The sequence below is a fragment of the Centroberyx gerrardi genome, chromosome 18 (assembly GCF_048128805.1).
Source record: "Centroberyx gerrardi isolate f3 chromosome 18, fCenGer3.hap1.cur.20231027, whole genome shotgun sequence".
Classification (NCBI taxonomy): domain Eukaryota; kingdom Metazoa; phylum Chordata; class Actinopteri; order Beryciformes; family Berycidae; genus Centroberyx; species Centroberyx gerrardi.
Window position 1 is genome coordinate 13,519,033 of NC_136014.1, and position 14,921 is coordinate 13,533,953.

The window sequence follows — 14,921 nt, forward strand, 5'->3', positions numbered from 1 at the left end:
ACACACAGCATAATTACCTTATGATTTATGTGCTTTAGGACACCTCCTACTCCCAAATTTGTAATGCAATAGAAACACACAGCCCATGGCTAGCATAACTAACAGTCTTTCTTTATAGCTGTAAGCATTACAAGGTTCAGCAATATTAGACTATGGTTAACTTCAGACTATAGCTAAGATCATGACGGGATAATAAAAATCAAGTGTTCAATTTTGTCTCATTGATGATCAGCTTGAATGGTAATCTACCAGTGGGGGTGAGTGTGTGCTGGCCTGTTTTTCCTGCTTAGCCTTGCCTCTCCATACATAGGCCTATTAATAGTAGCTATTTTGCTTCCGTTCTGATCAACAAATAAAATAGCATTAAATGTTTCTACAACTTATTCAGACATATTTAAAGGTTCGCTTTGAACACACATTCAGTCCTGGGTGTCGACAATGCTTCACTACAGTGCTTCGCTTAAAATATTTTCTAAGAGTTGCTGTGAATTCTTCAATTAGCTTCACATTTTTGAGCCAACCTTTCAGCTAAGACCTCTATAGGGTACTTCTCTTACACCAAAACAATACCACCGATACTTACACAAGATCATGAAATTAATAAACCAATGTAGGTCTACAGAATTGCAATCAGGTATTGTATTAGAGCTTTGGTATAAAAATGATGCTCGGTGATTAAAGCCTTTTTGTGAGGGCTATAAAAGGTTTTGATAAACATGAAAAATGTAATGTCAATTTCTATGCATGTCCTTTGAATTATGCCAAGGAAACCTTGATAGAATCACTGACTGGCAGCCAAAAGATAACTGACAGCATGTGTGGTTATTGGTAGCCCACTGGTGAAATGTTCACATGGCCAAAATGTGTTTAATTACCAGGTCAAAAATAATTTAAAACATGAACCTTGAAATGCACATGAGCTATATATTAGCTGTATAACTATATAGACCGATATAATAACTATATATTTGTGTGTTTTGCAGTTGAAATGTTTTAATTGCATATAACAACAAGGAAACTCAGATAAAACTGCAATCAATATATATTTTCATTTATATTACATGTTTCATTCTTTATGCCTGTGTGGCAAAGTTAGGAACAAATAAATTATATTCTACTGTCCCTTTGTAACTGTACTTTTACATTTTCATGACACCAAACGCTGAATATTGCTGCTTCTACTCTCTACTACTCATTAAATGATAGCTTTGAAACTCTAAGAAAATATGTAGCCTGAACAGTCTTAAAATATTGAGAGTTTTGTTGATCTTATTTTGCTTTTGAGCAGTCAGTTTTGATGACAGTGCAGTTTTCAATTTAAAATCCACTGTCGGTAAAGACAGATGAATGGCTTCATCCATGGTCACACAAAGCCCAGGTGAAGATAATTAATTGCTACTGTGGAAGACACATTTCTGAGACACCTCTGGTATCAAACTAGGGGAGTGGATTTTCAACGTTGACCTGTTTCTCCTCTCTCAAAAATAGCTCTGATTTGACCAAGATTAATGGGTTTTTGGAGAGATATCCACAATCTAAATGTATGTGTGGGGGGAATATCCCTGTTTCATTCCCATATGCAGACACTCAAAAATATTTATCCCACTTGACTTTCTGAACATTTTGTTTGTATTTTTTTTTTCAAAATGTATTTACATATGTGTGTGCCTGTGTGTGTTTTTGCGTTAGATTGACACAAAGTACACAATGCAAACTAACTGAAAAGGATATAATATGAATGTATGTGATGTATATATTTCGAACAACTGTAAATATCTTGTCTTGTTTCATTCTGGATGAAACTGCCATACTGGCAAATAAATGAATTAATACAACAATAAAATACTATCAAAAAACATTTAATCTGATAAATAATTCTGATTTACATGCTAACAAACCAGATATCTCAGTGGGGTTTTAGGGTGCAGGGTGGACTTTGCTTCAGAATGCTCTGGCACAGTATAGAATAGTTGGTTCACTTCTAGATGGCATGGGATTTCCAAGAAAACATAAATCATCCCCTTACTATCACTGTGAAAATACAGAGGGTGCACTTTTCAGGGGGTTTCTACGATACAATGTCCCCATTGACTCCCATAGTAAAATCAAACAAGAAACAGTAGCCTACACTATAAAAACACCCTCTGTATTTTTGCATTTAGTGTACAGAGGAGGAGGATTGTACAACTCAATGCCACCCTTTAATGAACCACCTACTGTAAACTGTGTTATATTATGAAGCAAAGTCCGCCCTACACACCAAAATGATATTAAGAGGAATGAAACACAATGTAATGCACGTTCTAACACTCTCTACACTGAACATTTAATTTTGCAAGGCTTCTTGAGTTTTTTTTTCTAGGGCCTTATAAGGCAGCTGCAAACTCCAACATCTGGAAATCTGGCAGTACCATATTTTCAATCTGGTCCTCATGGTTTAGGAGTTATTAATTGTTTTTGACAAGTGTATGTACTGTATGTATAAGGCCTGGTATACATGGCCTTATAGCCTGTTTATCCTGAGAAGTACATGCTTCTGGCTGTGCTAATAACATATGCTCCCACAGAGGAACTGAATCTCATTCCTTAAAATTATATATATTTTTTAAATCATGTGTTTGACTTTATGTAATAGGGCTGATAAAACTCAGAATTAGGACCAGGTCTTAATCCTGTCACTAGAGGCCTCTCTTTCACTCTTGTTTTCAATCACAAGCATCACTAACAGCATCACTAGCAATGTTTAACAAGCTTTTAGACCAGCATACTTTTTAGAACACTATTTCAAAGCTGAATTGTAAACAAAGGCCTTGCATAATATGACAATTCAAAACCCCCAATGTTTCCAGAATATTTTAGACACAAGTCCTCCCTCTCTCTACATCTCATACAGCTCATGTATCAGTATTCCCAAACTTACTAAAGGTTATGGAAGGTATATGATTAGAATAAGTTGACAGAATTACATGAAAACTGCAAGTAAGCATGATGATTCTTTGCATAAGCCTCTAATTAGTTATAGGTGGTAGTGACCTCACCTTGCGGCCCTCCAGAGTGTATACCTTCCTGATGTGGTATTGCATGAGCTCAGAAACTTCCTCCAAGAATAGCCCGAGGCTCCGTAGGGTCCTGCGGTGCAAGATGATGGTCTTCCGGAAAGAGGGGTCGCTGTTCTTTACTAGCACCACCCTTTTGTTGTATCTATGATGATGGATATGGCGGTCATGGCCAGAATGCTCCACGGGGGGCTCCTCAGGCCTGGTTGGCCTCCTGAGAACATATTGGTACGGGTGATGGTGGTGATATGTTTGAGCGTGAAACAAAGGTGAGACCTGAGCCTCTCTTGCTTCCAGGGCCTGGGCCTGCCTACACTCAGTGCAAAGATAGCATTCCTCCAGAGGTTCATGATGGGCCACCATTCCATGTCGGGATATCCTGGGGAGCCTGCTGGTGTGACGCCTGAAGTGAGGTGAAGGCTTGTGGGGGCCTTCACCGCCAATGGCATTGAAGCACTGGAAGGTGCGTCTGTGGGAGGACATTTTGGGTTTGTGCTCAAGTTGATGGTAGTCCCCCCTGCTCTGGATGAAGAATCCTCTCCGCCGAGCAAAAGAAGGGAGCAGGTCAACGTGGGCAGGCAGTGATAGGGATTGTCATGTTTACCCTGAGCTGCCTAGGGGAAGGTACTGCACAGCATATCTGCATTGCTCCCACTCATCCCAAGCTGAAAGAAGATAATTTGAACAAGTGGTTAACAGTGCCTGATAAAATAGAACAAGTTGAAGCACAAAATGTACCACACTGTTATCCTCTTATTTTGTAATGTGACAGGCTAGACTGCAACTTCAAATGATCGGTTTAAATGTTAAGTGAACCAAAAACACTTATAAAAATAGCAGCAATGGGCCTAGAACATCTCATCCTCTGATATTCCATGTGCATAGTGTGAACTTGCACTTGCACTTGAGCTTTGATGTACTTCTCATTTTAGGTTTTCCTGGTAACTAATTACAGGTCCTGAACTTATTCTTCTTAAGTACATAAGTCTAAAGCAGTACCCATACATGTTTAATGAGGCTTGACAGAAGGCTTGTCTGAAGAATAAGACCTTGACATAGAGAAGCCTTTGAGACTGTAGGTCTAATTAGTGCAATACTCCTCTACAATATAATTTTAACACTTACAAAGTACACGTATTGTTATTTTGTTGGGATTTGGTCACAGAGACTGAATTCATATGTAGTCATATTCAATATTTCATATTGTTTTTATATTGGTTGACACAACACACACAACTATATCCAGATTCAGAAGTCATTTATCTGTGGCCCATCAACTGTTCTCACAGCAAGTCTCTATTGCATTTTAAAACAGGGAGGGAGACATGTGACATGGGTGTAGCCTAAATAGCTACAAATGTGCAGACTACAGAGATGATCAAAGAGTAATTGAAGACAGGGATAACAAGGACAGAGCCACAAATAAAACTTCCAAGTCACTTAAAATAACAAGCTTAAGTCTCCGCTAGCGGTGATAGTGGACACTACCTTGATGATTGTCCCTGTCACTGAAAAAAAGCATTCTTAACAGGCTTCTTTTGAGTACACCAGTCAATAATGCAAGGATTAACCACTACACAACCACAGAAATATCTGCAATAAGCACACTGCATTCTTACTAAGACAATGGGGAGAGGTAAAGATAAATCATTGTTGCCTGATAGAAAAGGATGCAAGCCCAGTATGAAATGCAAATAAAAAAAAACACCTCAAATTCTGTGAATGGTAAAATAGGCTAAGCTTGACTGACACCAATAAAGAACAGGATTGGCTGTTCTCATTATTGCATTAGCAACGTTCTAGAAAAGCAAGTAAAGCATCAAGCGCTTCATCTGTTTGAAAATGTTGGTATATAAACTATTTTGAAAATAAAATAAATTGATTGCTCCAATTACTTGCACGGCTATTAATGGAAAAGTCAGCCAGTTTTTGACAACTCCTGAAAATAGAATTTTAGATATACAAAATCTTTGCAGGATACCAACACTATAGGTCTATTAGCTCTGTCAATGTGCAGAACCAGCCGTAGGAGGAGATAAGCCAATGGTATGAAAAGTATGTGATTGTATGTAAAGATACCTCACTATAGGACATGAATGTATGCTCTAATTTGCATATTGGAGAGTGTAGTTATTTCAAGTACTTAAAAACCATGGCAAAAAAGGCACTATTCTGTGTATGTGCTGCTGAGCAAACGAAAAGCCTCTTTCTTCTTCTAATTCTTCTTCTTCTTATTAGATAAACTCAAAAATTCATGCCGGTCAAGCTGAAACCATTTTCATAGTTACTGAAAAGTTTACATTTTGGAGATACAGGGTTTTCACCCAACCGCAGCAATATGTAGCCTTGGACCCCTTGGTGCCATGTTTGCCAATCAAGTTTGCTTGGCTTCCAGTGTCATTCTTCCAATTAGCAGATCATTTTGCCAATGTACAAATGACATTTAATTTGCAACAGATATAGTAGTCCACAAACAAAAGGGTGTACTCACATAATCCACAATCATGATCCAAAGGATAAGAGAACCAAACTGCTTGAAAAACGAGTGGTTCTTCACCAAAGCAGAAGAATGTGAGATATAAACTCCCAAAGAGGCTCCAGACCTTGTGAACTCTGTGTGAGCACACAGAAGAGCAAGCAACCAGTTCAAAAGCCCTCCTCCAGAAGCGGACCTACCTGCTAATCAGGTGCATGGGAAGCTAAGGATAGAATGAAAAGCCTTGCTAATCACCCTGAGATTGGACTGAAATCTGCTGAGGCTTTGGACACATGACTTGTACTTCACCATTGCATAAAAGCAGTACACGTTAAACATGTTGTTACAGAGGTTGAGGAACCAATGATGATCCATGACTATGCATAATCTCCCTCCTTTTTATCCAATCACCTCTTGACCCTTCAACCATCATTATTTATTTGTGTTTTGATGATGGCCATGTGAGTGTTATCCCTATGTTTTACGCAACCAGCTCAAAATTCTCCTGCAAACAAATGATCAAGTCATACAAGTCAAACAGAAATATTTTTTCTTATTTTTTAAAGCCTTTTGGAGGGCTTTTACAAAGTCAGCTAAAAAGGTAAATGATAAAACTTGTAATGTTTTGCAATCGCTATCAATGACAAAACAGTTTTGCTAGCTAGCTAGCTTGTGTTATCATTTATTTAACATTCTTTTAGGTTGTGCCCTCATGCCTAACTCCAAGAACCATTACAAAATATATAATTTGTTAACAGGTGCGGTTGGTTTATTCTTCATGCTGATTCTCAGGGATGATTAGAAGTAGCCCAGCTGCAAGTGCAGAGATTAAATCCATGTTGTGAGGATTACAATCAATCAACAAGCAGTTTATTAAGTGAGAGTGAGTTCAGGTTAAAGGTTCACTCAAGTGAACTTTCAGACTATGAATACTCAATTATTAAGTGATGTAAACAGGGATTAGTTGATGTGTTCAATAGACATGCAAAGAAACATTTTGAAATTGGTATGTCATTTGGAAAAGGTACAGTTTTTACGTGGTCATAGCCGGTTAGCTGCCTTAGCTGTTTTTTGTTAACGTGTGAAAGGAAAAAATCTCAAAACGTATTAATTATACACACTTAATTTAATGACATGGCAATAGCTGAGGCATTATTGTGTAATTTACTATGGCTAGGCATATATGTTCAGATACCCTCATCCAAGTTCTTAAATATGAAGACTGATGACATACTTAACTATTTTTGTCAGGGATAGTGAGTAAATGATGGGTTAATTCATATAATCCATGTTTTAGAGTAATTCATAATTCATTTAACGAGGGTTAGGGTTAGGGAAGCCTAATCAAGTTAGCATGAATGCTATTAGATTAATTAGCATTAAGTTCAATTCAACTTTTGTGATGAAATGTTATAATTAACTTTTTTGTTGTACCTACTTTCCCTCAACCTTCCTTGTCTACTTTCCTTGAGTTAGCAATTTCCTACATTTCCCAGAATGACTTTTGAGTCTTGACCAAACATAATATTGGGTTTTTGAGTCTTTGAGTAAAATAAAGGGTAAAAACATCCTTTACTTTAATTTTATTTATACACGTTCTTTTGAGTGTCAGATAGAGCTCAACAAGAGCTTTCCAATGATATATAATACTAATTTCATTTACTACTCAATGCCACGCCCCTTTTGCACCGAACTCTTACTGTATTGTGCTGTCAGTGTAATCATCACCACTAACACAAAATAAATACACTCAACGTATGACAGTTGCCAAAGAGTTATCTCAAGGGTCATATCAAGATAAATGGGTAAAGATGCCAGTGTCTTAATTGCTCTTTTTTTTTTCCACGGAAATGTGATCAAAATAAGAGTGGCACTGCCTCCTACTAATTAGCCTATTCAACTGGGCTGCTTGGCTGGCACAGTCTCCACACTCAGATTGTTGTGACAGTGCATGTGAAGTAGAGGCATGGATGTGTCATTAGCAGCTTCACTATATTCTTATCAGCATGTATGACAGATATGAACCAACAATATTTTGAAGTCCATAAGGCCAGTGAGGATAACATTTTGCAGAGGACAGCATCCAATTATGCCTCTTTGGAATGGAAAATACACACCAATGTTATTCAGTTCCCTACAACGGTATTTGCTACGTTTGAAATGTATGAAAAACTATTTTAAAGACTGTGCTTACTTTGTCTAAATATCACTCAGGGTCAACCCACGCTTTTCAAGGACAAAGGAACTGCCGTAGAATAAGTGAGGGTAACCCTTATCAGAGGCTTACAGACGGCATGCCGATCCCTCCCTATGATACCAGGAGTTTCAAGAAGTGCTTAATCACACGAGCGCCCACTCCCACGTACGCAAACACACACGCTCACATCGAGGCAAGCTCCCGTCCTGCCCTCTGTCTTCAGTGTTAAGGAGCTTGACGGGTCATGGTGGGGTGGGGTTGACATGGGGTGGGCAGATTTATTGTCTCCTGACTCATGGGAGTGAAAGGCAGCAGGACCCCCTGCTGAGCAATTACGGTGAGTCACTCAAAAGAACTGCTGATGACGTGCCCTCGTCCTCTGACAGGGGGCTTTCCTGTGCAAGGAAGGCACCACCCCTCACCCTTTAGGATTAACGGAAACAGCCTACAGTCAGCTTGAGTCAGCTTGGGATGGTGCGGCCTTGAAGAGGCAATCATGAGAAGCATGATTAATCATTTGATTAAGTGTCACACGTCTGAATTCTGAAATTAATAAAAAAAATCACCAAACAATGGTCCTTGAATCTCTTCTCCTTTTGTCAGGTGATTCCTTACAATTAGTCTAGATGGAATAATTTCAATAATCCTTTTCAAACTCAAAGTCGCCAAGTGTAAGGCATGCAAAATATATACGATTTTGGAACCAAACCAGTCTACAGCCCAACAAACCACCATTGAATAATCTCTCAGTGTAGTCTAATGTGCATAATTAAATTAAATTAAATTAAATTAAATTAAATTAAATGTGATGAGCCAGCAGGCATTTCTCTGTCCTGTCAGCCGCCTAGCCTCTATCATGTGTTAATGGCCCCAGGTTGGGTCACAGCAGGAGACCCTGAAGCTCTTAATTCCTCAAGATCACATGTGCACACTGATGCTCAGGCTTAGTGCTCTCCCCTCCTGGTTGCAGTTAAAATATCAGGGCTAATTACTGTACAACCTGCTGTGCAGCAGGGCTCCTGCTATGTTAGTCACAGCCCTGCTGCAGCTTTACAGCCAAGAAGTTGAATATAAGCTGTGATAAATGCCCTCAGTTAAAGGGTAAGACTTGGCGTCATAATAAATAATCCATGCTGTTCTGGTCACAAATACTACCATTGCTACATAGATGCCAGTAAAAAGTGGCCTTAGTTTCATGCCAACATGTATAAAGTTTCATTAAGTTACTATGGTTGCTCTTCCTCGGTGGCACACAAAATAACCATTGAGGTATAGCATGCAGGGAGACATATATATCAGACACAAGGAGCGCAATTCTATTTTTTCACTACAATTTAATCAGTAAGAGTGAAATAACTTGAACCAATCTGACAGAGGTGCAGGCAAGCTGCACGTCTGCACTCGTTGTCCTTTTCCCCTCACGGAGCAGGGTGAGGACATGCTGAGGAGCACAGGGAGGGAGTATAAATATAACAGAGCAGAGACCCCGGGCCGCTTAAACCACTAATACAATTTACACAATCCCACAGTGACATACCCACCTTCCAAACAAATCCCGCATTACTTATACAACGGATTTACAAAACCTCTGGAGAATGCTTATTGAACTGTACATGTCCTGTTATATTTAGCCATTTGTTGGATAATGTAGAAAAGCAATTGTGGCTTGATTGATTTATTGTTCATGCTGTACAAATATGTGGGTTTGGGGTTTAGCAAAGCAAAGATAGCTTATGTGCATGTATTCCCCTACTTCATTTTCATAGATGTAGCAAAGCTGATGCTACATCAAAGTGTAACACAAAATTTTGCTCAACAATATGTTTAAACTTAACAATTTGCTATTTTAGTTGAACGACGAATCCTTGTTAAATCTATTACGTTTAAGATACTTACCCTGGAAGCAGCAGCTACATTGTATGCATCTGTGATTGTGTATGTATGTGTGCGTGTGCATGCATGTGTGCGTGTGTGTGTGTGTGTGTGTGTGTGTGTGTGTGTACACGTGGGTGTGATTGTGCACGCATGTGTGCATGTGTAATAAATGTAGTTGACCATGCTTGTGTGCATGTTCAACAAAGGGAGATTGTCCCTGTTCTTACAACAATTTAGAGTGAGCCAACATGAGATGCCAAACAAAAGAGGAATATTTTAGGGCTAACAAATCCTATTAGTGAGATCTAAAGGTACTAGAACAGCTTCTTCTACTGCATAATCAAACCAGTCTGTGGCTATTTCTGCTTTCTCAAAACAGGAGACTCTCAGTATTCAAATAACTAAGCCTTTGGACAATTCGTTTTTTTTTTGTGAACGTCAACTATTCTCTCCTGCATATTTGTCCCACCCCTTAAAACGTGATGTCACGTGATGTCACGTGATGTCACGTGATGTCACACTAATCACTTGGAAATAAGGTGACAATGACAGCACCCAGGATGATTCCCTAAAGGTAATAGTACATTTTAACACTAACATAAAAATGTAATTTGGATGCAAAACCTCATTACCAAATTGATAGTTCTGGTCTTCAGCTCTGATTGGCTGCAATAACCGGAAATCATTATTCATAACCAGTACTAGAACTATATTGCTTGGTGGAGGAACATCTAATCATTATTATTTAAGTGCCATTGATTAAAAATAAAAGATTTATTGAACAATTTTTTTTTTTTTTATTATACTGGTGTGTTACCACCATTTACCGCCTTGCGTTGTGTCTAACATTGCTTCTTAGCTCTTCTACAATCACTGTAAAGGCTTGTTGCTTAATTCTATCATTCCACAAAGTCAGTGTCCAAATATTTATCACTAGAGCAGCTGAAGGCTGTACATCTTGATTGCGTCGCAGTATAGATTCTTGGTTTTCTGGTTTTGAGCTCTGGGAGAGAGAAACATGCTGACAACTATTTCTGCCATAAAAATCACATATGTGAACTCTCCAAGTGAGCCATATTCCGCTTTATAGTTTGCCCTTTTGTTGTCATTCAAGCATCAAGCTGAGCTAGTCTCATGTGCTGTAATGAAACATAGTATCTATTTAAATGTGCCTAAACTAAAAGTTCCTATTGACATTGGTGGAATATTTATTCCACCAATATTTATTATATTTATTTATTTATTTATTTAAATTATTCCCTATTAAGAATAAGAAAATAAATAAAGTATCTGAGACTTAATTAAATCTTACCTTAAGTAACTGTAACACTCCTTGACATCTTTCAAACGCCTGACATGCCACATTATCCTGAAATTATAAATTGAACAGAATTACTGCAGGACAACAAGCTCCAGCACACTTCAATGAAGCCCACAAGAGGTAAACCTACACTGTAGTGTGAAATAACTCAGTAGTGCTTGAGTAGCCTGCATGTAAATCTTCTGAGTTATGGAGTCTCTGTGGATCATTTTTCTATTTATAACAGGCACTAGACACGATCTATGGCAGTGAATGGTGCTATATTAAAATTTACTTTTTTGCCCTCTTTCTCTCTATCACTTTCACAATGTAGTTTATACACCAACCTGGTCGCATACATTTTTGTATAAGCGGACCTGACTGCGTTTATCACAAAAGTGTTTTGTCAGAAGTGGGATTCGAACCCACGCCTCCAGAGGAGACTGCGACCTGAACGCAGCGCCTTAGACCGCTCGGCCATCCTGACAGTGGTACAGCAGCCACCACACATGACAATATATAGAAGCCGACACACCCGTGACACTTGTCCTTTCTGATAGATTATTTTCCGCTATTACTACACAATTTAAAAACTCTGAAATACAGCGTGTAGACGGGTCTTAATAGGCCTGACTATAATAAGATTGTTAGCTTAGTTTAGCCTAGCTTAGCTTAGCTTGCAAGCTAACTGGAGAGTAACGTTAGCCTCGGTTCGCCAGACCATTCTCCACAGTAACTATCGTCAAAGTCAGTCTATCTACGACGCCCCCTCTCTTCATCTATCTATCTATCTATCTATCTATCTATCTATCTATCTATCTTTCTTTCTTTCTTTCTTTCTTTCTTTCTCCGTCTCACTCTTCCTCTTCCCCTATGTTCTGTTCTCTGAATCAGTTGCTGGTTAACTAATTTTCTTTGTAACACCTGGGTAGAATTAGCGAATAATTGCATCAAACAAAAGATATTCACACAAACTTTATTCACCAAAATGCACACATAGTGGTTGTAAGGTCATCTAAAGGGGTAGCTTCTTAATGTTAATATTTAATTTATATATTTATATAAGCCTATGAAGCACTCTTGCCCGTATAAGTGTAGAATTATTATCCCACTACTAAGCAGAAACTGGTCAGTTTACAAATGGCATAAGGTAGCCTATAAGGTTATTGAAATTAATGAGTTTTTTTTTTTTTTTAAAGAGCCTTATAGTTTCAAACCCCTTGGGCAAACTGCCCTTTGAAAGTGCAAACCATGTGATATTTTGCAGAAGAAAATTTACCCAAACTAGTCCAAAAGTGAGCATAATGTTTATCAGAATAGTGACTCTGGAAAATGCCTTGGTAAAATGTGGATTATTTTACTGTTTACTATTTTACATCAGCTGCACTGCTGTGTAGAGTCTATTCTGGGAGCATTGGAGCAGTGTAAGTGTCCAGGGAGCCTCAAAGTGAAATTACAGTTACTGTAAGCCTTCTATCTATCTATCTATGATTGCATGTTAGTCATTGCAATAAGGTTGATTCCATACTGTAGGCTACAGTCTGCTTGAAAGATGAAATGCCCACACTTGTAGGTTTAGGCATGGCAGTTCAGCCACACATAAAGACGGTTTGTGAGTTCAGTCTTCAGGTGCCAGCTGGTAGGTCACAATGTGGATACGTGTCTGTAGCTGTTTGATTTGCTTATCAGAGCTTTCAGCTATCAGAGCTCTGAAGTATTCCACCATCTGTAATAAACATAGACCTACATAGCTCATATCCTGTTTTGTACCTGTCAACATGGTACTTTAGTTGAAGTGTCCGAACTCTGGGGACAACTGTGTGAGTCATTTCCGTGTGTCTCATTTTTGATGTGAAGTCTTTAAGGAAATGGGCCTGAGCATCCAGCAGGAAGGGATTCCTTCAAGCTCAGACATCAACAACATCCCGAATATTACACCCCTAATGTGAGGCTGGTGGAGTGGGAGTGAGCTCAGAAATAATGCCAGAGTGACCCGTTGTCAAGGTCACTCAGGAGCATTCATACCCAGAAAGTCTGAGTGTAAACAGTGCACATCAAGGCAGCGGAAATACTGTGTGTCATGGCTGACGTGCTTCATCTCGAAATGAGCACTTGTGAAGGAGGTTTGTTTTTCTCCTATGTAGGAACTTGCATCATTGATCAGTCATCATGAATTTTACACTTCCAGTTTATGGGCCACTGGGAGATAGGGAGCTAAACAATAATGCCATCCAGTATGAGGTGACGCCTGTTGCCAGAAATCAGAACGCCTTGTTATTTGAATGGTCTGTGTGAAAAGGCTGTTTTTCAGTTATGTAATAACAATATTTTTTTTATTTGTATAGCACTTTTCAAACAGATACAAGGTGCTTTACAAGGGAGTAAAGCAAAACAGATACAATTAATAGTAAAAGTAAAGCAACCAACACAAGCAAACCAAAAAACATAATAAGCAAAACACAAACAAGAGAGGTCAAGTACAATTAGTTAAAAAATCATACTGTCTGTAATGACATACAACTTAATAAAAATTGTTGTAAGAAGTGATTTAAAAGATGGTACTGATTTAGTCAGCCAGCGCTCCTCAGGAAGGTAATTCCACATGAACTCGATGAAGGATTTTTGTTACAACATTAAAAACTTTGTTATATTTATGGCTCTCAGCTTGTCTAACCCTAACCCAAACTGTCATCAGGCAGCATGGTGGCTTGCTTTGTCTGTCTTCCACAGTAGCTGTTAAAAGGGACTCTCTCAGACAGCTCAACTTATAACATCACTCATCAAAATCATTAGTGTGTCTGCTTTTCAGGATGCACACTGAGTAAACTCTGTTGGCGCAGGATGATGGGGCCAGAACCATGTTAGGAGTATGTAGACTCGCTAAAATGGAAAAGATAGGGACTGACGAGATCAAAGCCATTAAGCCCTCATCCAGTAAAAAAATAGCAGAGTTTCCAAACTCCTTGAATGTTTGGAATGGTATTAGCTAAGCTTTTTCACAAGTGTGCATTGACAAAAAGAAAACAGCACCAGAGTATGTATAGTTTGGTTTGATTTGACCTGTATAATTTGGCCAGCTTTGCAAACCAATTTTAAGATTTTGAAATTTGCTGCAGCAAAATGGTTCCACAGTATTTACTCTCTATCTCTCTGTTTTGATACATCTTAGTAGGCCTACAGCTTTTTTTCCAGCAAATATACGTACTGCATTAAAATGTGAAATTGGTTTAATTAAAACATGAATCAAAATATGTAGTACTTGTTCAAGCTATTCCCACAATACAAGGTCACGCAGGGAACAGATAAGGATGTTCTATCTCTTAAATGGAACAACCACATTGCAATTAGGAAGCACAATAGGAACATCCTCCTCCACATTGAGGTGAAGAGTTACACCACCCTAGGGAGAATCTGCAGCAGTCAAAAACAAGCCAGATAGCTCTGCAGCATACTTAGAGACCAGTGCAAGCCATGCTATTAGAGAGAGACCAATGCAGGCCACGCTGTTAAAAATAGGACATGCACTGCAATTTTACATCACTTGTCTCAAAAATAATAAATCTCTGCTGAAAAGTATCTTAGAACTGGTTTCGTACTCTTTTACTTTTCCGTTCTGTTTTTATTTTGTCTAAAACCTTTTGATGCATAGGCTACACCTAGACAACTCATATTTTACTTGTATATGATATGGGGATTTTACATTAAAGATTCACAAACACAATTCTCACATGTAATAATCTACACTAAATACTGAAATGTACTTTTCCAAAGAAGCAAGCTTCCCAATCCTTTTTTTGCACGTACTGCAGTAGAGCACAAGCTTTACTGCCAGTGCTGATTTGGTAATCAGGCCGCGCTTATGGGTAAATGGAAATCTAGCCTTCTCCTTCCCTGGGTTGGCAGCCATGTGCTGGACTCCCTCTGTGCTTTTGCTGGTTGCCTGTATCTGCTTAGAACAGGTGCCGGATCCTGTTCAGCTGCAGCATTCACAGCACAGGTACAGGTGGGAGGCCCTTG

At 38.7% G+C, this 14,921-nt stretch overlaps 1 non-coding gene across 1 annotated transcript; it reads right to left on the bottom strand.

The window, feature by feature from the left end:
• Positions 1-11,308: 11,308 nt before the first annotated feature.
• On the bottom strand, positions 11,309-11,391 carry trnal-cag (transfer RNA leucine (anticodon CAG)). Its single transcript has one exon. It is a non-coding gene; the product is annotated as a tRNA-Leu (tRNA).
• Between the last annotated feature and the right edge of the window lie 3,530 nt (positions 11,392-14,921).